The 25971-nt window shown below is 39.2% G+C and overlaps 1 long non-coding RNA gene across 1 annotated transcript in view; it reads left to right on the forward strand.

The window, feature by feature from the left end:
• Nucleotides 1–10162: 10162 nt before the first annotated feature.
• LOC110222324 (uncharacterized) overlaps nucleotides 10163–25971 on the forward strand; it is a 39609-nt gene continuing 23800 nt past the window's right edge. The window contains exons 1-2 of the long non-coding RNA XR_002328352.2: nucleotides 10163–10309; nucleotides 12572–12712. This is a non-coding gene — a long non-coding RNA (uncharacterized LOC110222324). The remainder of the gene's footprint in view (nucleotides 10310–12571; nucleotides 12713–25971) is intronic.

The raw sequence follows: 25971 nt of genomic DNA on the forward strand, positions 1-25971 counted from the left end.
CAGGGCAAGGACTATTTGTTAATCCATAAAAGGTAGGAGAGACAGTGCTTATTTTGCCTGTGCTTTCTATTCATATGTTTGGGTAAAAGTCTAAACAGCTGGAACCCTCTACAAGTAATATGTATGTGTACGGGTGTGGGCTTTAGCTCTCAGATGTGGGGGAGATAAATATATAACTGGGTCTTATAGAAAAACAAAACTTACTCTAGTACAAAGGAAAACTGAAACGAGGCAGACGTGCCAGGGCCAACTAGCGACTTTCCTGACAAGCTAATTGGAATGTTTGAAAATCTTCATGGGGGTGGAGCTAATGAGAGGAAAGAGCTCCCGAACCAAAAAAAAAAAAAAGATGGGGGGAGGGGAAGCAGCTCTGCTCTCTGCAAAGAGCTTCAAGTCCCCGGGGATATTTCCCCCATTAAGGGATAAGAATCTATCAGAACAGATAGAGTGTGATTTTGTAAAATGGTCCTTTTTAAATAGGGATTAATTTTTTTAAAAAGAATTTTCTTTCTGAATAGCATTTTGATATTTAATAGGGAAAACCTGTTAGTGGCCATCATTTAGTTCTTTCTAAGCAAGGGATTAACTGAGTTCATTTGGATGGACACATGGTATAGTCAATGAATAGAATACTGGACTTGAAGTTAGGAAGACTTGAGTTCAAATACTACTTCTGGTATTTCCAATGGTAATGGGGCCTTGGCCCATGCAACCCCATCCTCAGAGTGTGGGCAGTATACTCTGCACATTGCTGGCCCACGTGGAACATGCTTCTGAAAAGATGTGATGATATATCATGGAAGGACCTTGATCCCTAGTTGTGAATCCTATGTTGTGATCCCTATGTGAAGAATAGGAGTCTTCTGATTAGCTGCAGATTTGGAACTGAGAATTCATTCAGAGGGCACCAACCAGTCAAAGTGTTTCCTTTTTATCTATCTATGTTCTGGTGAGGAGGCAAGGACTCAGTAGGGAGAGAGGCGTCTCTCTCAGCAGCTGTGGGGGTCCATCGGCCAGGCCCCTACTATCCTACCAAAGGAAACCTCAGTTCAGAGGTTCAGACAAAAACCAAAATGGTTGACATGGGCAAGGTCATTGAAAGTCTGTATGTTTTTCTTTGGTGAGGTAGGTAGACAGATCAGCTTGCCTGGGGAGCCAATCCCTGTGTGAAAATGTGAGAGAAGAACCTCATACTTCATGAGATCATAGCACTTGCAACTGGAAGGCATCTTAAAGATCATCTAATTCAATCCCCTCGTTTTGCAGCCAAGGAAACTGATCCTCAGAGAGATGAAATGAGTTTTCCAAGGTCACAAAGCCAAAAGGTTGCCAAGCTGGGATTCAAGCCCAGGTCTTTCAGCTTTAAACTTCTCCCTCCTTCTGCTGCATTACACTGACTCTTTTGTGCTGTTATGAAGTTCTTGGGGTTAGCCAAAGGCTGTGTAAGGAAAGTGGAAAAGCCGATGTTTAACCACTCATTTGGGCTTCCACTGTTACAAATGACTGACCAGAAAATCATCCAAGCAGTCACAGATTGTTAAAGCTGGATAGGACCTGAGAGTTCACCTCATAGTTCAGTGTCTTCATTTTGCAGATGAAGAAGCTAAGGGCCAGGGAAAACAAGCTGACCACCCAGGATCACACAGCTGGTCAATGGCAGAACCGGTGTTCACACATGGTCTCTTGATGCCAAGCCCAGTGCTTGTACCATGCCAGTGGGTTAGGGACAACATGGGCAGAGGCTGGGGTGAGCTTCATGCTGTTCAGTGAAAGTCTTGCCAGATTTTAACCTATTCTTTGCCGTCAGATTGTCATCATGGTGGCTAGGTGGCTAGGTGGTGCATAGCACTGGGCCTGGAGTTAGGGAGACGTGAGTTCACATGAAGTAGCTAGGTGGCGCCATAGTGCACAGAGCGTGGGAGTCAGGAGTCAGGAAAACTCATCTTCCTGAGTGCAAATCTGGCCTCAAACACTTACTAGCTGTATGACCCTGGACAAGTCACTTAACCCTTTTGCCGCAGTTTCCTCATTTGTAAAATGAGCTGGAGAAGGACATAGCAAACCACTCGAATATCTTTGCCAAGAAAACCCCAAATGAGGTCACAAAGAGTCAGACACAACTGAAATGACTGAACAGCAACACAACAAACCAGTTCAAACCCAGCCTCAAACACTTACTAGCTATGTGGACTTGGGCAAATCACTTACACAATGTCTGCCTCAGTTTCCTAAACTGTGAAGTGGGGTTAATAATAGCACCTAACTCCCAGGTTTGCTGTGAGGATGAAATAAAATATTTGTTAAGTGCTTAGCACAGTGCCTGGCACATAGTAGGAGCTTAACAAATGCTTGTCTCCTTCCTTTCTTCCTCCCTTTCCCTTCTTTTTCCTTTCTAATTTCCTTCATGGTGGGCCAATCAATTATTCTAAGAACTTGAAAGATTCTTTAACCTCGTATCTTGACATATGAAAGTAGCAGCAGAACTTAACGTATGAAGATAATAGGAGGAAGAAAAGTAGAATTTCACATGCATTGTATAGATCTAAATGCTAACTTGACTACAAAATTGATGATTATTTTGTTATCTCTACCTCTCATCTCTAAGTATACCATAATCAAACTTCAACAGAAAATGGTTACTGCTGCATTTCAAAAATCCTCCTAGTTAAGAACAGCTTCTCTCCCTCTTTCCTTCTTGCCTCCTTCTCAGTCCTTGTCTGTTTTTGTCTCTATTTCTCTCTTCCTCCTCCTTTACTTCCTCCCCATCTCCTCTCTTCCTCTCTTTCTCTTCCTCTCTCTCCTTCCCTCCCTTTCTTTCTTTCTGTCTCTTTCTGCCTCTGTCTAGGGCCCTCCTCCTTCCTTCCTTCCTTCTGCCGCTCTCTCCCCTCCTCCATCCTTTCTCATTTCAAAAGCGTAAAATATGTCTTTGGCCTAAGTCATTCTCCTTTTATTCTAGGGCAGGGTCAGACCAACATAAAAATTAATGTCCAATCAAATCAAAGGAATAAATCACCCATGGACAATGCCATCTGAATAAGTATGGCTGGCATTGAGATTTCCAAGTAATCCATGATTACTAGACTATCTACTGGAAATACATCTGAAATCTCACGAAGAACAAGCTAGTGGTGTTATTTTATATGAAGAATAACATGTTATGGAATCATTGACTCTTAAAGCTGGAAGGGTACCTTAGAGCCCATGTAATCCAAACTGTTCCCTAAGAAGAATCCCCTTATGTTATTGTGTACCATAATAATGTAAATTATCACTATCATTTATATAGTGCTTTAAAGTTTACAAAGCACTTTAAATATATTATCTCATTTAGTCCCCATAACAACCTGGGAGTAGGTGCTATTATTATTCCCGCTTTACAGATGAGAAACTGAGTCAGACTGAGATTAAGTGATTTGAGGTTAAGTGATAAGTCACACAACTAGTAAAATGTCTGAGGCTGGGTTTGAACTCAAGTCTTCTGACTCCATACCTATGCCTTTTACAATTGGTCATATAGGCTCCACTTGAAAACTTCCAATGAAGAAGAGCCTGCCATGACCCAAGGCAGCTCATTCTATTTTGGGACTGCTTGAATTTTTAGGAAGTTGGGAATTATCAAAACTAAATGTTCTTTTTTTTATTTTTATTTTTTTTTTAGGCAATTGGGGTTAAGTGATTTGCCCAGGGTCACACAGCTAGTAAGTGTCAAGTGTTTGGTCTGAGTCCTCCTGACTTCAGGGCTGGTGCTCTATCCCCTGCACCACCTAGCTGCCCCAAACCAGGATTTAAAAAAATTTTTTTTGGTGAGGCAATTGGGGTTAAGTGACTTGCTAAATGTTCTTTTTGGCAACCTCTACACATTTCTCCAGGTTCCGCCCCATGGGACCAAGAGGAACACCTCTACTAGCTCTTCTACATCCGTGAGATCAAACTCCAATAGAAATGGAGGCCATACATTTGTACATAAGGATCCCTGTGGGCCATATATTGACTTAGTTTTAAAATGCAATGTTATCTATGTTTTATTGTGTTTTCATTTATTTTATTAATTATTTTCCATTTTTTCTGGTTTTTATCTGGTTCCCACTGTACTCTGGAGTGTTGCAGGCTATATGTATTACCTCAGCTCCATGTGATTTATTCCCTCAAACTGCAGAGATCTGTAATCTCAGATCTGTAATTGAGAGGTTCCCTCCTGGAAATCAACAAGCAGTTATTAAGTACCTACTATGCACCAGGATAAGTGCTGCATGTGCAGAGAAAGGCAAACATATACCGTCTGCCCTCAAGGAGCTTTCAGTCTCATGCAGGAGACAATATGAGAACAACTATGTACAGAGGAGATGTAGATAGGTTACATTAGAGATAATAAGCAGAGGAAAGGTGCTAGTATTAAGGGCAAAAGTGTGCTGGAAGCAGCTTCAACCTACTGCTGATACTGTTAAATTTCCAATGTGAGCATTTACACATCAGAAATCTGCAAATGCTACAAATTGGGGCTCGACTTCTTGTTTTGTTGATCGTCTAGATTTAAGAAAATGATGGAGAAAATATCAATAATGCAGTTCAAAGTTAAAATTATTTTCTGCGTATGTTTTTTTTCTTTTCTGGAGAGTCTGTTGTTAAAAACCATTCACCAGCACAGCCCTGGAATAAGGTGTAAAAAGAATGGGCAGGTAGGAAAGGGCCAAGTTATGAAGGGCTTTAAAAGTCAAAAAGAGGATTTTATTATTGAACCTGGAGGAGATTAGGAGCCATTGGAGTTTGTTGAATAGGTGGGGTGACATGGTCATATGTGGGCTTTAGGAAGATCAATTTGAAAACTTAGTGGAGGGTGAACTAAAGTGGGGAAAACCTGAGGCAAGGAGACCAGCCAGCAGCCTATTGCAATAGTCTAGGCATGAGGTGATGAGGATCTGTGTAAGAATGGTATCAGTCTAAGAGGAAGGAAGGAGGATTATACTAGAGATGTTACAAGGGGTATAAAGAACAGACTTTGGCAACAGATTGGATATTGAGGATGACAGCTAGGTTGCAAGATGGAGTGAAGGGAAGGATGGTGGTACCCTCAAAAGTAATAGGGAAGTTGGGAAGAAGGGAGGATTGGGGCAGAAGACAATCAGTTCCGTTTTGAACATGTTGAGTTTAAGATGTCTGCAAGATAGCTCTAGTTCGAAATGTCCAATAGGCAGTTGAGGATTTAACACTGGAGGTTGGAAGAAAGGTTAGGCTGGATAAATGGATCTTAGAATCATCAACATAGAGATAACAACTGAATCCAAGGGAGCTGATGAGATCACAAAGCAACAGAACCAATGAAAGACTGAGAAGTGGTCAGACAAGTAGGAGGAGAACCAGGAGGGAGCAGTAGCACAAAAACTAGAGAGAAGAGAGTATCAAGGATAAGAGGATGATTGACTGTGTCAAAGGCTGCAGAGAGGCCAAGAAGGATGAGGATTGAGAAAAGACCATTAGATTTGGTGACTCAAAGATGATGAGTAACTTTGAAGAGAGCAGTTCTACTTGAATGCTGAGGTCAGAGGCCGAGCTTCAGAGAGTTAGGATGAAAGTGAGAGGAAAGGAAGTGAAGGCATCAATTGTAGGCAGTTTCCTCTGGGAGTCTACCTACAAAAGGGAGGAGAGAAATAGAATGAGAGGTAGGAAGGACTGATGGATCAAATGCAGATTATTTGAAGATATGGATCACAACTTATCTATGCCTGCCCATCCTGTGAACTTCACCCACGTGTTCCTTTAAGTTTCTCACAGAGAGTTTATGCAATATGCTGGAGTCTTCCTCACTTTCTCTTCATATCAATCCCCTTAATAAAAGGATTTGTTCTGTGAAGTTTGGATTCCATCAAAGGGCCATACTTGAGGACCTACAGCGCCATGTGTCCCTTCAAGACCTCAGGTTCCCCACCCCTGTTTGGGTCGTTGTGGTTCCTGATTTGTAATAAATCACACTAAGCTCAAGTCCACCATGTACCTCACCATTGCCCTTTGAATGATAATCATTTTAAATTCTTCAGAGACTTCAGTGTTCTATGACTCACAGCCACACAGCAACACTAGTAGAATATAAAAGAGATGGTCCTTTGTTCCAGGGACAAATCTGAGGTTATTAAATGAACTTTGCTATTTCTTTAAGGTTAATACTGCCAACTTTACTCCCATTTATGCTTGAGCCCAATGTCCATTTGCAGTTTCTGTTCATTCATTCTATTCATTCTCATGGATTAATTCTATAGGCTGTCCGTTTAACTACATGTCAAAGTCTGGGCAATAGGAATACGTCATTACTTTAGTTTTTGCTACGTGGTGGACTGTTAGGCCAAACATTTTCAAGTGCCTATGGGTCATGTATTGGAGGATCTTTAATATTCAGGGCTTGATGCAACCAGCACAAGGTCATTTAAAAACAGGAACACATGGAGCACTCATAATCTGTATAGAATATCTTCACAACTTGATTTCTGTGGTGAATCTTCCCTAGGACAGTGAAGAACCCTTTTGGCAAACATTTGTCTCCTTGTTTTGTGAATGATCTGATATTATTAGTGTCATTGAATGTAGTTGTTTCTAATTGTTATATTTTTCAAGGAGTCTTTCACGATTTTAACATATCTATGGGACTTTGCTGGAGAAGAGACCTAAGGCTGTGTTTTGTAAATTCCTTGAAGGCAGGGACTATCTCATTTTTATATTTGTAACCTCAACACTTGGCACAGTGACCAGCACAAAGTAAGCACTTCATGCTTCTTTATTACTGAATTATATTCAACAAAAAATAAGCACAGTGGTATCTTATATTTTACATCTTTCAGTCATTTATGATGGTAGAAATATAGTCTGTGTAATATCACAGGTGAAAAGCTACCTTTTATGCACTAATACCCTTTTTAAAGATTCCACTGATGTGCATCTATATCATTCTCATAAAAATTATATATATTATATATGTATATATATATGTGTGTGTGTGTGTATGTGTATATATGCATGGTGAAGTGGAGATATAAGGTAGGAGATGTAGATATTATTTTAATTTCCCTTTGTTGTTATTATTGTCTGAGATTTTTCCATGTCTTTTGTATCTTTCCTCTCCTTCATGTACCATATGAAGAGATCCCTCAATGTCCTCATAATTGTAATGCTATAGGCATGGGTCCTTTTTATGTTCTTGTGGTCTAATTTGTTTCCTTTATCCATATTTGGTCTTTTTAGCGCCAGTTCTGCTTCCTCTATAAAAGAATCCAGGACTGTGACGAAGTGTCGTGGTTTCGCTATCCGTGATAGTTATAAATATAAATGTTATAAATGTTTTAATTTTTTTTGCAGATTGTTTTCCATCTTTCACTTGCTTGTTGTTCTTCTGGTTTTATCCTTTGGGATTAATTTGACTAGTTGAGTTTGCCAACAAGCTTTCTTTAAACTGGTCTTACTTCCCCCTGTTTTTCTGTTTTATAAGACAACACAACACCATTCTCTATTTTCTATGTGACAGTCCTTCAAATACTTGAAGAAAACTATCAAGGGGTCCCACTCCCAACCCAAGGCTCTTTTCTTAAAAAACAAACATGTTCAGTTCCTTCAACCTATTTTCATGTGAAACAGCTTTTAGCTTTATTATCATCATCATCATTTTCATCCTCTTTTGGAGAAGTTTTAATTTGTCTGTCTTTCCTAAAATGTGGTACCCAGACTTGAACACAGTATTATAGGCATAAATTGATAAAGGCAAAGAATAGCAGAATTATCACCTTTCATATTTTGGATACTTTGCCTCTCAATTCAGCCTAAGTTTCATTAGCTGTTTTTGACCTAATGTAAAAACTTTAAAGGGCTACACAAATATCATCATTATCTTATCCATCATCATCATCATCATCATCACCACCATCACCACCACCACCACCACCACTACCATCACCACCACCATCAAACTTGTAGTCCACTGAACCCCCCAGATTTTCATCATAGGGATTTTTGTCTAGCCATATCTCTCCCATTTTTAATTTGTGAAAATGACTTTTTGAATCTAAGTGTGTCTTTGCATTTATCTCTATAAAACTGTATCTTATTTATAGTGACTGAAAGTTTGAAAAGCATGCCTTCTATAACTTCATCCAAATTGCTGATAATATTTTTGGAAAATGTTAGGTGATATGTTTTTGATAGCACAAAGTAGGCTCTCATGAAATACTTTTGGTTTTGATTTACTTTGGTTCATAAGCTAGTAAAGAATTTAGAACATATACAAGATAAGAAGCAGGAATACTGCTAATTACAACAGACTAGTTTTAAATTATCATGGCAGATGAGAAGACATCGTATTTCTTTCCAAATATCTATGATGATGCAGTGACTGGTTGGAAACCGTTCAGAAGAGGTGATGGACAGCCTCAGTTGGCATCCTGTGTGTCTAGGTCTATGATACTATGAGGAACATTAGTTATCTCTGAGTTCCTTGTCCTTTCTGCTCTTTGTCCCTTAAACCTTTCATGACTTGCTATGCTCTCCTTAATATTCCCGTAAGTCATGCCCTCTACTATTGTGTGAAAACATGACTAAGTCACCTTCTCACATTTGTTACATTTGTGCCTTGGTTTTTTAGAGTGTGGTCTTAGCATTGTGGTTTGAAGCCCCATCTAGGCCAACTAGTTTTGTGTCATTGCATGGTCCCACTACTAATTCTAGACAAGTGTCTTAGTGAGTACATGCTGTTGATTACTAAGTAGATGTGGGCTAGAAAATGTGGGTAAGGTTGAGAGACTTGGTGGTATAACAGAAAAACATTGGTCAAGAGCCTGAAGACCTAGGTTAGTGTTCTGCCTTGTCCCCTTACTAGCCATGTGACTTTAAGTCACTTTACTTCTCTGTCATGGAGTTGTTGTGGGGAAAGTACTTTGAAAACTTCAAAGTCCTCAATACATGTGAGTTGTGGTTATTCTTATTTCAACTTTTTTGCCTCAACGTAAGGGGATTTGATGGTATTTTAGGAGTGTTTTCTCTGAAAGATGGGACATTAGGTCATAATTTTCTTGTACAAAACCCACTGTAGTCCCTCAGTAAATGTTGGCTGATTTGATTTGCGTCAGCATAAAGATGGTAGGGATTTTAGAAAAAATAGAAAAAAAAGAAAACAGAAATAATATAATAATAATAATAATAATAATGATAATAATAATAGCTAATATTTATATAGCACTTTAAAGGTCACAAAGCACTTTACAAATATTATCTTGTTTTATCCTCACAGGATATCCTGGGAGGTAGGTACCATTATTATTTCAATTTTACAGATGAGGAAACTGAGGCAGAAAGAGATTAAATGACTTGTCCAGGGACACACAGCTACTAATTCTCTGAAGCTGAATTTGAACTCAGGTGTTCTCACTGCACCACCTAGGTACCTTAAGAAGATGAGAGAGAAATGTATTTCTATTAAATATTTCCAGATAGTTCAGGCTCCCAAATTTCTTTTCATCTGAAAAGGAATCAGTGTGGGCACTGCATTGAAATATTGCCTAACAGTCATTCATGACAGTTTTGTGGGGCTTTTGTGGGGCTTTTGCTCTTCAGAGAAGTGGAAAGTAAAATAGGACACTCACATGTCACACTCCTTGGAAGGGACATAGTGTAGTATAGTATAAATAGCCCTGAACCAGGAGGCAGGAGATGTGAGCAAACACTGATTAGCTTTGTATGACCCTGAGCAAATGACTTGACCTCCCTGGTCCTCAGTTTCCTCTTATGTAAAATTAGGGGTTAAAATAAATGATCTTGAAGGTTCTTTCCATGTGTTGCATTCTATGGTTCCAGTGAGGCATTGGTCAGCTTAGGAAGCAGAGTCAGCCGCCTCTTCAAGCACAGATACTTGTGATTACAGAAAGATCATAACCAGATCAAACCTGGAGGAAAAGAAAGCATCTCTGAATGGAAAACAGAAAAAAAAAATTGACACAACTGAAAACAAAATATAATTCCTTTAGTGGAGAAGGACAAGATGTCTGAAAGAATAGGAAGCTCTTCCTTTCTGATAACAATAAGAGATAGGTGACTGAGGCCACTTGATGTGAGCTTTTTCTTCTCTCTTTTTCTTTATCTAAAAACTTCTTGACATCATTGTCTACCATTTCCTCCTTTTCCCTAGGCTCTGACAATGAGGCGGCCCCTCTTGCCAAAGCCAGCTCTTCTATGGATGTTCTTGATCCCATCACCTCCTGTGACATCTCTTCTCTGATGCTGCCATTACCCTGGTACAGACCTTCATCACCTCACACCTGAACTACTACAATATTTACTGGTAGGTCTCTCTGCCTCAAGTCTCTCTCTACTCTAGAACATTCTCCACTAAGTTCTCAAATTAATCTTCCTGAAGCCCGTGTTTGATCATGTCACACACCACACCACTCCTCCCATTCAATAAACTCCACTGTCTCTCTATCACTTCCAAGATCAAATAAAACATCCTCTGATACTCAATGCTCTTCATATCTAGTCCCTTCCTACCTCTCTGGTCTTCTTACACCTTCCTTCTTCCCCCTAAATACTCTGCTATCCAGTGACCCTGGCTCCTCACTGTTTCTCTGATAAGACCCTCCATCTCTCTATTCCAGAGATTTTCACTGACTTCTTCACCTGTCACCTTCTCATCTCTACCTCTTGGCTTCCCTGGCTTCTGTCAGGTCCCAGTGAAAATTTCATCTTCTATAATATTTCCTGATCTCCCTTATTTTTAATTATTTCCAGTTTATCTTATATATATTTTGTTTGTCAATAGTGGTTTTATATATTGTCACCTCATTAGACTATGAGGTCTTGAGAGCAAGGACTTTCTTTTTTCTTTTCTTTGTATCTTCAGTGCTTAGCACAATGCCTAATATATAGTAAGTGTTTAATAAATGCTTATTGGCTGATAGACTTCTTTGGAAGATTGCATCTTTAATCATCTCTTTCTCAAATTTTCAGCTTCTCCCTATCAAGTGGTTTCTTCAAACATACCTGTCTTCCTCATCTTTAAAAAACTCTTCAAAGATCCAACAATCCCCTCAAGCTATTAATTTATATCTCTCCTCCCTTTTCAGCCAAAGTCCTTGTAAAATCACTCCACTTGATGCCTCTACTTCCTCTTTCCTCACTCACTCCTCAACCCATTGATATCTGGCTTTCAATGTCATCAGACCTGAAAGTGCTCTCTCCAAAGTTACCAGTGATTTCTTAATTGCAGAATCCAAAGCTCTGTTTTCAATCCTAATCCTTTTCAACTTGTCTATTACATTTGGCACTGCTGAATGTCTTATTATTCTCTATACCCTATCCTCTCTGGGTTTTCATGACACTACTCTGTCCTGGTTGATCGTTTACCTGTGTAGCCACCCCTTGATTGGCTCTTCATCTGTATTACACACTCTAACTGTATATGGATGCACCCCAAGGTTCTATCCTGGACTCTCCCTCTAAACTCCCTCTATGCCTCTGTCTTGGTAATCTCATCAGCTTCCATGCATTTATCTACAGGATAAATGCCCATGTAGATGATTTTCAGATCTATATATCTAGCTGCTGTTTCTTTTCTGAGTTGCAGTCCTCGACCACCAATTGCCTATTAGACACTTCAAACTGGATGCCCTATGTTTAAAACAGAATTCATTGTTTACCCCCTTAAGCCATCCACTATTTCAAACTTTCCTATTTCTGATGCAGTCTACCATCCTTCAGATCAGAGGTTCCCAGGATGATTCCTGGATCATCTCCTCACTCCATAGGTCCAATCGGTTGCCAACTCCTGCCGTCTCATCATTTGATCCCTTTTCTGCACTTCTCTTCAGCTACCGCCTAAATTTAGAACCTTTCACTCCGAAACCAATTGGAACAGCCTCCTAATTGGTCTGCCTGTCTTAAGTATCTTACCACTCCAGTCCATCCTACATGCTGCTGCTAAAGTAATTTTTTTTTCCCAGTGAGGCAATTGGGCTTAAGTGACTTGCCCAGAATCACACAGCTAGGAAGTATTATGTGTCTGAGGCCAGATTTGAACTCAGGTCCTTCTGACTCCAGAGCTGGTGCTCTATCTACTGCACCACCTAGCTGCCCCTAAAGTAATTTTCTTAAACACAGCTCTGACCATGTGACTCTCCTACTCAGTGAATTTCAGTGGCTTCCTATTGCTTCTAAGATAAAATGCAAACATCTCTGTTGAGCTCTGAAAGTCTTATACAACCTTTTCCCAACCTATGTTTCTAACCTCATTGGACATTACCCACACTCATATATCCTGGGCATCTATGAAATTGACTTTCTCTCTGTTTCTCACATATAAGAATTCATCTCCTATCTTTATGCTTTTCACTGGTTTTCTCCCATATCTAGAATGTATTCCCTCCATTTTGCTGCTTCATACAGTTCCTCTTCCTTTAAGAAGCAGCTCAATCACCACTTTCTGCATAAAGCCTTTCCTGATCCCTCCAATTGTCTAGCTTTGGTTTGGTTTGGTTTTGTTTTTCTGAGCAAAATGGTATCTTTTTTCTTTTTCTTTCTTTTTTTTTTTTTTTGGCCTGTTTGCCAGACACTAACCAGTACTATTGAACTGAGTTGAAGCCTTCCCCATCCTCATTGCTGAGCAGGCAGATTAATGATCCTCTTCAGGAAATTGCAGGCAACAACCTGCCTTCTGGTCTGCGTAACAGGCCACTGAGGCTGAATCCAGGTAATGATGTTTACCCAGTTCATTGAAATGTCATACTTAGGATCGTGCCCTATCAATTATTATTGTACTCATGTTACATTGAGAAAATAAAGGTCAGATGAGAGCTCAGATAAATCCAATCATATGATGTTTCTGAGAGTTAGGGAAAAAGCCCATAAGAGGGCTTCCACTTAAAAGTGAGCATAAGGGAATACAGACTTTTCTTTTGCAATAAAGAGTGAGAAATAACTGCAGAGCCAATGAATGGTACTCAGGTAGGTAAGTATCAGATTGCCAGAAATGGGGCAAATGGAAGCAAGGCACAGTAAGACTTGTCTAAGGACTATATAAAAATACATATAAGATATATACATACAAATAAAATATATTATATATACACCTATATTTTATATTGTATATATTATATATACATATACTGTTATACATAGTATATGTATATATTATGTATATATATATATATAAAATGTATAGTATACACACACACACATATATATCCTCTAATTTTTTCTTCTTATTTTAAGTTATTTTTATTGTGAACTTAATCATCAACTAACAGAATTATTTCAAGATGCAAAGAACAGGGTAGAACATTGCAAAAGAAACAATTTCTATTTTGTGAAATTTAAAAATAATACACTGTTTATTGTTTAATTTAATTTAATTTTTATTTTCTGTATCTTTTCTGATAATCTTTTTTACCCCTTCAAATAGCTGAAGGAGATTAAAAATTTGGGGATAAATAAATTCAGGGGTGAGAGAACTGAGAACTGATTCTGTCCTCATCATAGAGTCCCCTTTCTTCCTGCAGCTGAGGATTCTCAGTTGAAGGTTGCTTTGTGACTTGGGTAGGAAGGGAGCCAGCTCCCTGAGCTGGGCCCCCCACTATCCGGGTGGTCACACTGAAGCTTGCGGCCTCTTAAATACAAGTCTTATCACAAATCCAGACACTGACTCAACCCCAGACCCTAGATCCCTTTTCTCCCTTCTGGCTTTGCCTAGCCCAAGGATGCAGCCCAGCGAATAATGAATGATAAATGATGATAATAACCCCTAGAGGTAGTGTGCTAGTGTGAATGGAAAGTCTGAGGCTGGGCAGTGGGGGGAAGTGTGTATGGCTGTTGTCTCTGCGGCTACATCAGCACGGTGAATAAATCACAGCCCCAGTGTTGTTAGCTGTCAGGGCAACAGCTCTTGCAAGCACTTAATAAAAAGTCCCAAACCATCTACATCAAATGATTTTCCTTCCATAAAATTTGGCTTTTGAGCTTTGAAAGAATCTACTAGGCTCACCCCCATTTTTCTTGATCACTTATCATCCTTTCAGGGATTATCTCAGGAGAATGTAGCCAGACAGAGTATGATGTTTGAAGGGTTTAGCAGTCCAAACCATAAACTGGAAATGAATTGCCCTCATTTGAGCAGAAGGCGAGAAGGCCTAGTAGATAGTCTCTTTTTTATCTCTAATTTTTGTGATTCATCCTACTTCTCTCCTCCCTCCTCTTTTTTTTTTTACCTTCTTCAATTTAGTCTTGGTTCCTTGGTTTAATGCTCTCCCTTTCACCGTGTTCTTCTCCAGTTCCATTTTATCTTTTATTAGCTCTTCGACTATCATTATCATCAAAAGCAATTTACTGAACGCCTACTGTGTGCCCATCCCCATCTCAGACACTTCTATAAAAAGAGAGTTTATGTATACCATCATTCAAAGCACTTTGCAGAATTCATCATCTTGGCTAGAAAAGGAAAGGACATAATCATGTTTCTCTAATGCCATAAATATGGCACAGATTTGGGAATAATACCCACACGTACATGCATCGTTATTACAGCTGTGATTAAGTGACTGTACTTAATCATAATTGGATTAAATACTGTACTCATTTCATAATTCTTGCCACACCTATCACCACACTCATTTTGAAGAGAAAATGGAGAAAAATATTTCTCCTCTTCCCCTAGCTTAAAATTATTATTATTATTAGAAAATAGCAACTGTTTCTTCTAGGAGATTTTTTTCTAAGTGGAACATGCTTTGTTCATGCAGGGCTGACATAAGGTTAAATGGAAGGAGCAAGCTGATTACCACCGGATAGAATAAGGGCCGGGTTAATGATTGGGGACCTGGGGGATACCTAGTCAGAAGGCTTTTTTTCTGGCCCTCTCTCATATACTTCCTTTTCCCCTTATCTTTATCCCTTTTCTATTTTCCTTTGGCTGGGGAGCAACAGTCCTTACCAGTGTTCTTTTAAGCAGTGAATTGGGTCTGTAGCAGCTATCTGATCCATCTTTTCCTGGACCCAAATCCTGACTTAGCTCCAGACTTGGAATTTAAAGAAAAGACATCCTAAATGTCAATACCTTTTTGCAGTCCCTTGCAAATCAACTCTCTGCCTCTCTTTTTAAAATTTCTTTCACAAATGTCCTTGAAGGCTTATGTGAAAAGGACCTTTGTCTAAAGAAGGAAGGAAGGAAGAAAGAAGGAATGAGGAAATGAAGAAATACTAAGAGTTCTAGAAGGTCCCCTTCCAGCTCTAAATTTTATGATACTATAATCCCAATTTTGGTTAACTTTGCCATTGATTGTTATGTAGTTCTGGAGGAGTCATTGTTCTTTGGTAATTTATATGAGAATCTCAATCAACCACAGACATTTATAAACAATTTACTGTTTCAGGTGCTACAGGATACTGTGTTAGGTGCTGGGGGTTAAAAGACAATGAATGGAACGATCCTTGCTCTCCAGATCACATTCTAATCTCAAGGATTAATGCACATGAATGAAGGTGGTAATACCTTATCTTTCCTTTCCTGATAGAATGAAAATAGCAGGGAAAAAAAGGAGAGTTAGGGAATGTTCAGTTAAATTCAGATTATTGACTAAAATCAACTAAAATCAGAGAAAAGATATGCAGAATACTCACTAGTGATAGTGCTTCCTGTGCTCCTTGGTTCTTTCCCCTTTTGCTGAAGTCTCACCACAGTGCCACTAGGTGGTACCCAAATAAAACATTAGCTTCCTTTCAGAAATGCTCATTCCCTACTGTATTGTGATGTTTCTTTGAAAAGCTCACCTCTCAAATCATCCAGGATGCCCCCCCCTTCAAATAGAACCCTTATTTTCAATTAAATGTTTGGTGAAAGACAGTATCGATGTGAAAAAAAAATGTCACACCACTGTTATTTTATCTCGTGGGGGAATAATTTGCCATCATAATGTTTGGGCAGCATTAACAGCTCAAGTATTTCTTGTTTCTCCTGACTGTGAAACACTGAGTATGCAACTTGCACCCTTGTTTTGTGTAGTCCCAGAGAGAGTCTGCTACGATTATTTAGTCTGTCGCAGCATTTCTGGTGGAGACTGACTGCTTAATTCTATTCTCAGAGGGTGCTACGAGTTGATAAGTAAAATACCAGAAATAATTATGAAAAAATATCTCTGTGCCCCCAAAGAGTAAAGACATCTTTGAGAAATGGAGGGGAAAAGTCTCTAGAATTTCCACCATGACACATTAGCATATCATGTTGTTATTAAGCTGGGAATCATTTAGATGAGATCTTATCCAGTGCCAGGCCTGAGTTTGACATTTGAAAGCAGAGGGCTTCCTCCCCCTCCTTCTCTTGATGAAAAGAATAGAACAAGTACAGATTTCCGATATTCGTTTATGATAGTTTGGGGAGTTCTACAACCTTCAAAACAGGAAAGCAATGACTTTTTCAGAAGAATCACACAACTTCTAGGGACTGACTATAGAATGGGCACATTTGAGGGAAGGGAGTGCAGCATAGCCTCTTGAAGCATGGCAAGCTAAGATTTGGGGGGAAATGGGATAGGATGTGTGAATCATGAATCTATCCCATTCCATTCCAGTGAAGGAGCATGGAAAGGGTTGGGGGAACAAATTGCTTATTTCTATGCCATATTGAAGATCTCAATATCCCCACGCCTACTTATCTCATGTGATTCTAGTCTACATTTTCCTATAAATTCTTTCTAGATGATCTACCCTTGATGGTGGCATTCTTCTTATTCTTTTAGACACTCAGGGGTATCAATGTACCACCTGAGCTGTCCATCTGTTTTGTCTCATCCATGACTGGCTACCGATCATACATGAGGGATCAAGACAATTCATGAAAAACTGTGAGTTGATCAAATAAATTTCACCAGTTAAAAATGAAAAAAAAGGACAATCAGTGAGTATATTTAGCAGAAATAGTGAATTATTTAGCTTGATTCCCACCCTGCCCACCCTCCTCTCCCCCTAAAAAAGAAACCCTCCTCTAGCTGTTAGAGACAAACACCTGAGCCAGCTTTACCATCAATTGTTTCTGGCTTTTTACCGGTTACTTACAGGATGGCCTTGGGGCTTGTGCCCATTACCTGGAGTGGGGAACACTGAGTGATAACTTCTATTTTGCTCTTTACTTATTATGTGGTGCTGGGCAAGCATTTAACCTCACTATGTCTCACTTTCCTCATCTGAAAAATTAAGATAATACTCTTTATCTGTAGTGAAGGGATTTGGAGAGGATTAACTAATATGCAAACTCTATTCTTGTTATCATTACTTTATAGAGAAGGACTGAAAGGCTCTTTAGTAAATTACTTCATTAGCATGGAAAAGTAAAAAATAAGAAACCTGGATAGCTGTGGAAACCTATATGTAAAGACCCTGTATATTAAAATCAGCTGAAGTCCCATCTTCTACAGGAAATCTTTCCCAACCCCTCTTAATTTTAATGCCTTCTCTCTCTTCATTATTTCCTCTTTGCAAATATGTAACTTGTTTGTACATATTTGTTTGGTCTCTCATTAGATTAGAAACTTTCTGAGGGCAGGGATTATGTTTTGCCTCCTTTTTTCTATCTCTATCACTTAGCACAGTACCTGGCACACAGTAGGTGTTTAATAAATGTTTATTGATTGATTGATAAATGACCAAAAGCCATTGATCAGCCTATCCTTATTTCTAGTTGCATTCTGTTGAGTGATGAAGGTTCTGGATTATAGCATTGATTTTTTTTTCCAGTTAGAATTTGGGTTGGTAGTTTTCCTTCTTCATCTTCATAAGGATTAAGAATTGCCTGTTTTAATTTCCTTGCTTCCATGCAACAGAAATCCAATAAACCATTTTGATGATAGTGAAAATAACAAAAATAGTGGCATGCAAAATATATTTTGATCCTTTCCTTACATTTCGTATAAATATCTTCCTAATCTGGATCCACATCTATATTTTCTTCCTGACAAATATAAACTCTCTAGGCAGGTGTCCTTTTTTTAAAATTGAACTCACTATGTGGTCAACTTTTAGTTATGCAGGCACTAATTATCACTAAGTCTCAACTGTAGAGCTTCGTTGTAACGTGGAAGAGGCTCAGCATTATTGAAGTGCCATCAAGGGTACAAGTTCTAGTAGGCCCTACCAAGCTAGAAAGTTTTTAAATATAGGATCAACAATCAACTCCGTGTCTATTGTCTAAGGGAAAGCCTAGCTAAGTTTGAAGAGGTGACAATGGTTATGATGATGAAGATAATGTCTCACACTGTATAGTGCTTTGCAGTACTTTACTTCCTCTGATCCTGAGAGGTAGGTACTATGTACAGATGAGGAATCTGAGCCCTAGGGAGGCATTGACTTGCTTTAGGGTGACATGACTAATACCTGTCTGAGGGGGGATTTGAAGACACATCTGCCTGATTCTAAAGCTGTGCCCTATCACTATGTCTCATTGACTTTAGAGGAATTTTTTCAGCTATAGCAACTTGTGAAGACTAAAATGTCGATGGGTTATATCTGGACCAGGAAAAGAATTAGCCACACCAAAACCAAACCAAAACAAAACCCACGGGCCCTTGAAGTACTGAGGAAATTATTATCTAGTGAATTAGAATTATAATCTTATCATATAATTTGAGGTTGGAGGAACTCTGGAGACCGTCCAATCTAACATCCTCATGTTATAGATGGAGTAAATGGAGCCCAGAGAGGTTAAGTCAATTAGTTGGTCTTTTGTTGTTGAGTCATTTCAAGCCTATCTGACTCTCCATGACCTCATTTTAGGTTTTCTTGGTAAAGGCACTGGAGTGGTTTGCCATTTTCTTCTCCAGCTCATTTTACAGATGTGGGAACTAATGCAAACAGGGTTAAATGGCTTGCCCAGGGTCATATAGCTGGTAAGCTTCTGAGGCTGCATTTGAACAGCTGGTAAGCTTCTGAGGCTGGATTTGAACTCAAGTCCTCCTGACTGCAGGGTTGTCTCTCTATCCACTGTACCACCCAGCTTCCAACAAACATTTATTAAGTACCTTCTCTTCACTAGGTACTGTGTTGCATTCTGAGGATGCAAAAAGAGGCAAAAGACAGTTCCTTCCCTTGAAGAGCTCATAATCTAATGGAAGAGACAACAAGCAAATATGTATAAAGAAGTTATACATGGGATAAACAGGACATAATTAAGAGAGAGAAGGAACTAGAATTAAGAAAGGTTGGGAAAGACTTCCTATAGAAGATGGGATTTTGGTTGGGACTCAAAGGAAGCCAGTAAGGGGAGATGAAGAGGGAGAAAATTCCAGGCATGGAGGATAGCTGGAGAAAATGTCCAGTGAAATAGCCAGGAAGCCAGTGTCACTGTTAGATAGAAAGATGTAAGAAGACTAGAAAAATTATTAATAGCTTTGAGTGCCAAACAAGAGGGTTTTCTTATTTTATTTTGGGGTTAATAGGGACCCACTGGAATTTATTGAGTGTGTGCATGTGAGTGTGTGGGTTGACATGGTTCAAACTTTTCTTTGGAAAAATCACTTTGGTGGCTGCATGGAGTATGGATTGGAGAGGGGAGAGACTTGAAGAAGACAGACTTATTGGTCAGCTATTGCAATAATCCAAGGGCTTGTACTAGAGTAGTGGCAGTGTTTGAGGAGAGAAAGAAGCATATTTGAGAGATGTTGCAAAGGTGAAATCAACAGGCCTTGGCAACAGATTAAACACGGGAAGCGAAGAGATAGTGAAAAGTTGAGGATGACACCTAGACTGTGAGCTTGGATGATTGGGTGGATGGTGGTGTCCTCCACAGTAATAGGGAAGTTAGGAAGAGGGGAAGGTTTGAGAGGAAAGATAATGAGTTCAATTTTGGATGTGCTGAGTTTAAGATATCTGCTGGATGTACAGTTTGAGAAATCTGAAAGGCAATGGGAGCTATGAGATTGGAGGTCAGCAAGAGATTAGGGCAAGACAGAGAGATCTGAGAACTGTCGGCATACAAATGGTAATTAAATCAATGGGAGCTTATAAGATCAACAAGTGATATAATATAGAGGGAGAAGAGAAGAGGGCTATAGGATACCTGTGGTTGGAGGATGTGATCTGGATGAACATCCAGGAAAGGAGGGACAGCAAAAAAGAGAACGTGGAGGCACCTATCGCAGATGAACTTTTCAAGGAGTTTAGCCACAAAGATCAAAAGAGATATAGGATAATAGTTAATAGGAATGGAAGGATCAAGTGGTTTTTTTTGAGAATGGGGGAGACATGGATATGTTTGTAGACAGTAGGGAATAAGCCAGTAGATAAGGAGAGATTGAAAATAAGTGATAGAATAGGAATGATAGAGGGGACAATTTATTAGAAGAGGCAGGAAGGAATGGGATTACTTGAGCCAGGTAGAGGGGTTAATCTTGGTAAGGAGTGAGGTTGTCTCATCATGTGAGACAAAGGTAAAGGCGGAAACAGTGGCAGTAGGTATAGTAGTGATTGAGATGAGGAAGAAGGGAGAAGAGGGAGTTCATGGCAAATGGCCTCAATTTTTTTCTATACAATATGAGGCAAGATTCTCAGCTGAGAAGGTGGAGGAAGAGAGAGCCTGGGAGTTATGAGGAGAGATGGAAAGGTTTGGAAGAAGCACTGTGGAGAAGTGGGATACTGAGTTGATGAGGGATATAGTGGGCTCACACACATGTACATAAGTGGAAATAATTTAAGGAGATAAAGTTGGCATGATCAGCTAATCCAGACCAAGTCCTATATTAGAACTTTTTAACAAAAAAGGCAAATGAGAAGACATCAATAACTATGAAAATGGTCTATGTGTTTATGGAAAATTTCCTTGATGAAAACCTGAGAAAGGAATAGGGACTAGTTTTTGTAAAATTGTTTCTTATAGCAGAACATACCTTTATAGTGAGCTCATCTGATGGAAAAGTGTAGAGACTATAAGATCTTACTGTGTTAACTCTTCATTGATTTCAAGAAAGTGTTTGACAGTAGAACAAAGGGAAGCCCTAATGCCATTCTTCAGACAAATAATCTGTCACTTGAAAAACAAAGGATGAAAAACATCTATCTAGATTATGAAATGGAGTTAACTGCTGCTGATCAGTTTGTTAAATCAGTCCATCAATATGTATATCTCTAACATATATACAATACATACATACATATATATACACTCACACATATATGTATGTATGTATGTATTGAAAATGTATAATGAGTTGGGCCCAGAATTGAGTAGAAGTAGGAGACTGGATTGAATTGCTTTTAGGAAATTGTAGAGTGCTTTCATTGTTTGAATTCAATGATTCAATAAGTAAATGCTCATTAAGTCCCATTATGTGTAAAGCTTTATGCTGGGTACAGTACCTTTAGAACATTACATACTATGGTACCTAGTGAGATCAAATGATCCAAATCTATTCAACACTGCACAAGTCTATCTTTTGAATGCCAGTGTTAACCCAGTGATTCCATGGTCAATCAAGGTGCCACACAATCTCAGAAAAAACACAGTTACAAATAACTCTCAGGCAGATGTAAAAATGTAGGTATAGCCTACAAAAAAAAATGCCAGCTGAGGCTCAAAAGTCCTGCATGGCTGAGGTGGCCTTGAATAAGAAATGATATTAGTGGTCCTTGTCCAACCTAAGCATAATTCTGCTGCTTACATGTTCCAAGCAATAGATTCTGATCCTGTTGAATTTCCTGTCTGTCTTGGACCCTTCTTGGCTTATTAGCTGATGCTTCTGATACGACCCTGTCTTAATATTTCATAAAAATGCTCCTGCTTTTCTTTTTCCTTGGAACTTCTCATCCATCTCCCTCCTTACCATTTCTGATATTATGTGGAAAGATATTGATTCTTCTTTGCTCATGAAGTACAGTGCCTTTAATGCAGATGTACCATGCTGGGTGGTGCTATGCCAGTATCTCCCATGTCTCAGAATCGAAACTAAAATTTTTCAGAGAAATCTTAAGAGTGTCCTTGTACTGCTTCTTCTGACCACTGTGCAATCACTTGCCTTGTTTGAGGTCTCTGGAAAATAGTCTTAGGTAAGTATGGGTTTGGCATTTGGGCTCGTTGGAGTTGTACACTCTCTCTTCAGTAGTTTGAGTGCTTGGCAGTTCAGATTGAGAAAGGTCTTCAGTGTCCAGTATCTTATCTTACCAGGTAATCTTCAGAATCTTCCTAAGACAATTCAAGTGGAAGAGGTTGTTTTCTGGCATGGCACTGGCAGACTGTCTAAATTTCACAGACATACAACAATGAAGTCAATACATAGTAGCCTTAATAAATCCTTCCTTCCTTCCTTCCTTCCTTCCTTCCTTCCTTCCTTCCTTCCTTCCTTCCTTCCTTCCTTCCTTCCTTCCTTCCTTCCTTCCTTCCTTCCTTCCTTCCTTCCTTCCCTAGTTAATCACCTAACACATTTTAATGGAGTGCCTGCTATTTGGATGACTCTGGACCATATTCTGTGGGGGCTATGAAAATGTCTAAGACATGTTACTTCCCTTCTCCCAAGAAGCTCTCTTCCAGGAGTCAAACGATCCATCTAGCGAGCCTTCACAAACATGTGAAAAGTTAAATAACAATATGAGTTAAATAGCAAGATAACGACTAGAGAGAAGACACAAGACAATACATAATTAATCATCAAATGAGAGGAACTGACAGCAAATGCCTTGAGCTCAGAGGAGAATGAGATCACCTGTCTTGTGTCCTTATCACGCTGTACTTCATATCATGTACTAGTATGATATTGGTGTATGTGTCATCCAAGCAACTAGAAGGCAAAAATGCATTGAGGACAAAGACTGTTTCATTTATCTCTGTATCTTCCTTTGTGCCTAGCATAGTGCCTTATATGTAGCTGGGACTCAATAAATATTTGTTAAATGAATTATTAATGAATAGTCCTCTCATGTTGTTATGGATACTCTTCCTACAGAAGAAAATAACCCTATAAATGAGTTCAAAATGAGATATAAAGGATTCAGTTCACTACCCATTCAGAGGATAATTGTATTTTTAAAAGATCCACAGAGTGAACACTATGGTTTGTTGGTTTGTTTGGTGGTTGTGGTGGTGGAGGGGTGGTGGGAGTAGAGTCTTGCTCTCTATTATCTGGAGCTCCTGGTGATAAAACTCGCCCAACTAAAACAGATCAGCAACTGCTCAGTAACTTATAGTTTTAGAGAATTGTCTGTCTCAATTGTTGGACAGCAACAACTAGGTGAAGGTTACAGACTCAAGTTTTAGAGCTGGGTTACTTCGCAGCTACATCCATTATGTAATCTTTTAACATGAAAAAAAAAGTCATTTATTTGACTAATGAGCCTGAGAAAAGAGAGGTATGGGAGCCCAGGAAATGTGGAGGACAATCAAAAGCCCTTCCTTTTGTCTATATTGCTTACTATTAAAAGGGCCAAAATATTATGTGGCATGTATATTAAAGAGTGTAGGTATTTGCAGATGCCAAAATCTTAAAAATGTTTTTAAAATCATCCTTATGATGCAAATGCATGGGACTAGTGGAGGAAGTACCTGGACTGGCAGAAGGGCTAAGCAGGGGGAATTACCCAGTGTCACAGGTCAGCCAGACTGTGAATCAAGTTGAGGGAAATAGGCAAGGGTGGAAGAATCAGGTGGATATCCCAGCACCAGCTGGCAATAGGTCAAGTAAAGGGAGTTAACATGGCAGGAAGGCTCCAGGCAGGTCCTAAGAGTCAATGAAGACAGAATAAGAATTCTAACAAATAGGAGACACCAATAGTAAGCTCTGATCTTAGGGCAGAAGTTCCTGGCACCTTGCCCATTTTAATCTTCTGAGTTGTTTGTGGTTAGGCTGAGGCTTAAAAACATGTTTTCAGCTAGCGGGAGAATCAGGATACTAGAAGTATACCTAGCCCTTGATTAAGGCAGAGCAGTGGCACCTGGACTTCTAGAAGGTCCTTATTGCTCAGAGGGGGAATGATTTATAGCTTCTGAATATAACTGTATATTCCAGGGCAGGGAGAAAACACAGTTACTGGCCTGTGGCTTCAGAGAAATTCGAGAGTAGAACACTTATTGAAAGGTCACAGGTATGGTGGTATTTTTTTCAGATTCATTTATAAAGTGACATAAGATTTACAATTAATGACAATAACAACAGCTCCCAACCAAGTCTTCTTTCCTACACTGAAAGTTTCTGATGTCTCATCATTATGTGGCTGGGAGCATAGGCTTACAAAAGCCATACCAATAAAATGCACAACCTAGCAAGTCATGCCAGTTGTTTTTCGGTCATTTCCAACTCTTCATGACCTCATTTGAATTTTTCTTGGCAAAATACTGGATTGATTTGCTATTTCCTTCCCTAGCTCATTTTATAGATGAGGAAACTGAGAGTTAAGTGACTTGCCCAGGGTCACACAGCTAGGAAATGTCTGAGGCCAAATTGGAACTCAGGAAAATTAGTCTTCCTAACTCCAAGCCTAGCACTCCATCCACCGTGCCACTTAACTACTCCCTAGCGGGTCTTACCATCATGAACAGGCATATAATATGGATGGACCTGGCCATGGTCTATATACCTAGTATCCACGGGTCAGCCTTACTCTGTGTAGAGAAGCACAATAGCATGGGGTGTCCACCTTCTGGTGATTTTGTTTCAGCTAGGGCAACTCACGTAAGTCTATGAAGGGGCCTTGGTGGGTGATGAAGACACACTGGTGAAATGGTAGAAGCTAGAAATGCTGAATATAATGATAACACCTCTAGCTAAGCAGCCACTTCCTCAGCTACCATCCAGTAACTTAGAGACTCCCATCCTGGGGACAAATTTCCATCCTTCTATCTCTCATTAGTGGTAAAGCATCAACTGATCAATAAGCACTTTAATTGCTTTGCTAGGTGTTGGCCACTATGCTATGTGTTGGGTGTACAGAAACAAAACAAAAATAATCCCTGTCCTCAAAATATCAGGAGGAAGGGGAAGAGATCAGAGGAAGTTAGAAAGGCAGTGTGTGGAATTCCATTCTGCTAGGAAAAAGACATTCTTGGGGAAATTATTCTGGCAGATTCAGGTTGCTATGTGTACCATAAGGCTCTGTTCTGGGCTGTAATCTCTTTGGCCTCTATAGAAGAGTTCTTGACTTGGGGCCTGTGACTTTGATTTTAAAAAATAATATTTTATTTTCATATTTTGGGGGTATCTATGTATTTTACTTTATACATTTATAAACCATACTCTGACAGGGGATCCATAGGCTTCATCAGACTGCCCAAGGAGTCCACTATTCAAAAATGATTAAGGACCCCAAGAAAATCAATGATTAAAAAGAAAGGCCTCATGTACACCAAAATATTTATGGCACCACTAGTAACAAAGTAACAAAGTAAAGTTCCATTGATTAGGGAAAGGCTAAACAAATTGTAGTTCAGAATATAACAAAATGTTGTTGTGATCTAAGAAACAATGAATATGAAGAATATAGAGAAGCATAAAAGGACTTATATGAACTGATACAAAGTGAATCAAGCAGAACCAATAAAACAATATACAAAAATGACTGCAATAATAAATGGAAAGAACAACAAAACAATCAAAACTAAATTCTGTGTAACAATCCAACACTTGATCCCAAAGAACATATATGAGAAGACAACCCTCTCTTCCCTTTGTGTATTCAGGGAACTATGGATATGGAACCCAATACAGTTTAAACTTTTTCATTGTGTTAATTTGTTTTACCGAACTGTTCCCCCTCCTCTTTTTTATTCTTTGTTATAAAGACAGGCTCCCTTGGAGGGAACTGGGGAGGGGCTGTGTGATACATTGAGAAAAGTAGGTGATGTAAAATAAATTGTTTTGCTGATGTCTTCGGATTTTTGCAATACGGTCACCTCTTGATATCACCCCCCTCTGCTCCCTCTGAACACATTGAACCTTCCTTTGTAACAAAGAAAAATAGTAAAGCAAAATTGTCTGCCTTTGTGCCTTA

Source organism: Phascolarctos cinereus, unplaced genomic scaffold (assembly GCF_003287225.1).
Source record: "Phascolarctos cinereus isolate Bilbo 61053 unplaced genomic scaffold, phaCin_HiC Scaffold_4;HRSCAF=312, whole genome shotgun sequence".
NCBI lineage: Eukaryota > Metazoa > Chordata > Mammalia > Diprotodontia > Phascolarctidae > Phascolarctos > Phascolarctos cinereus.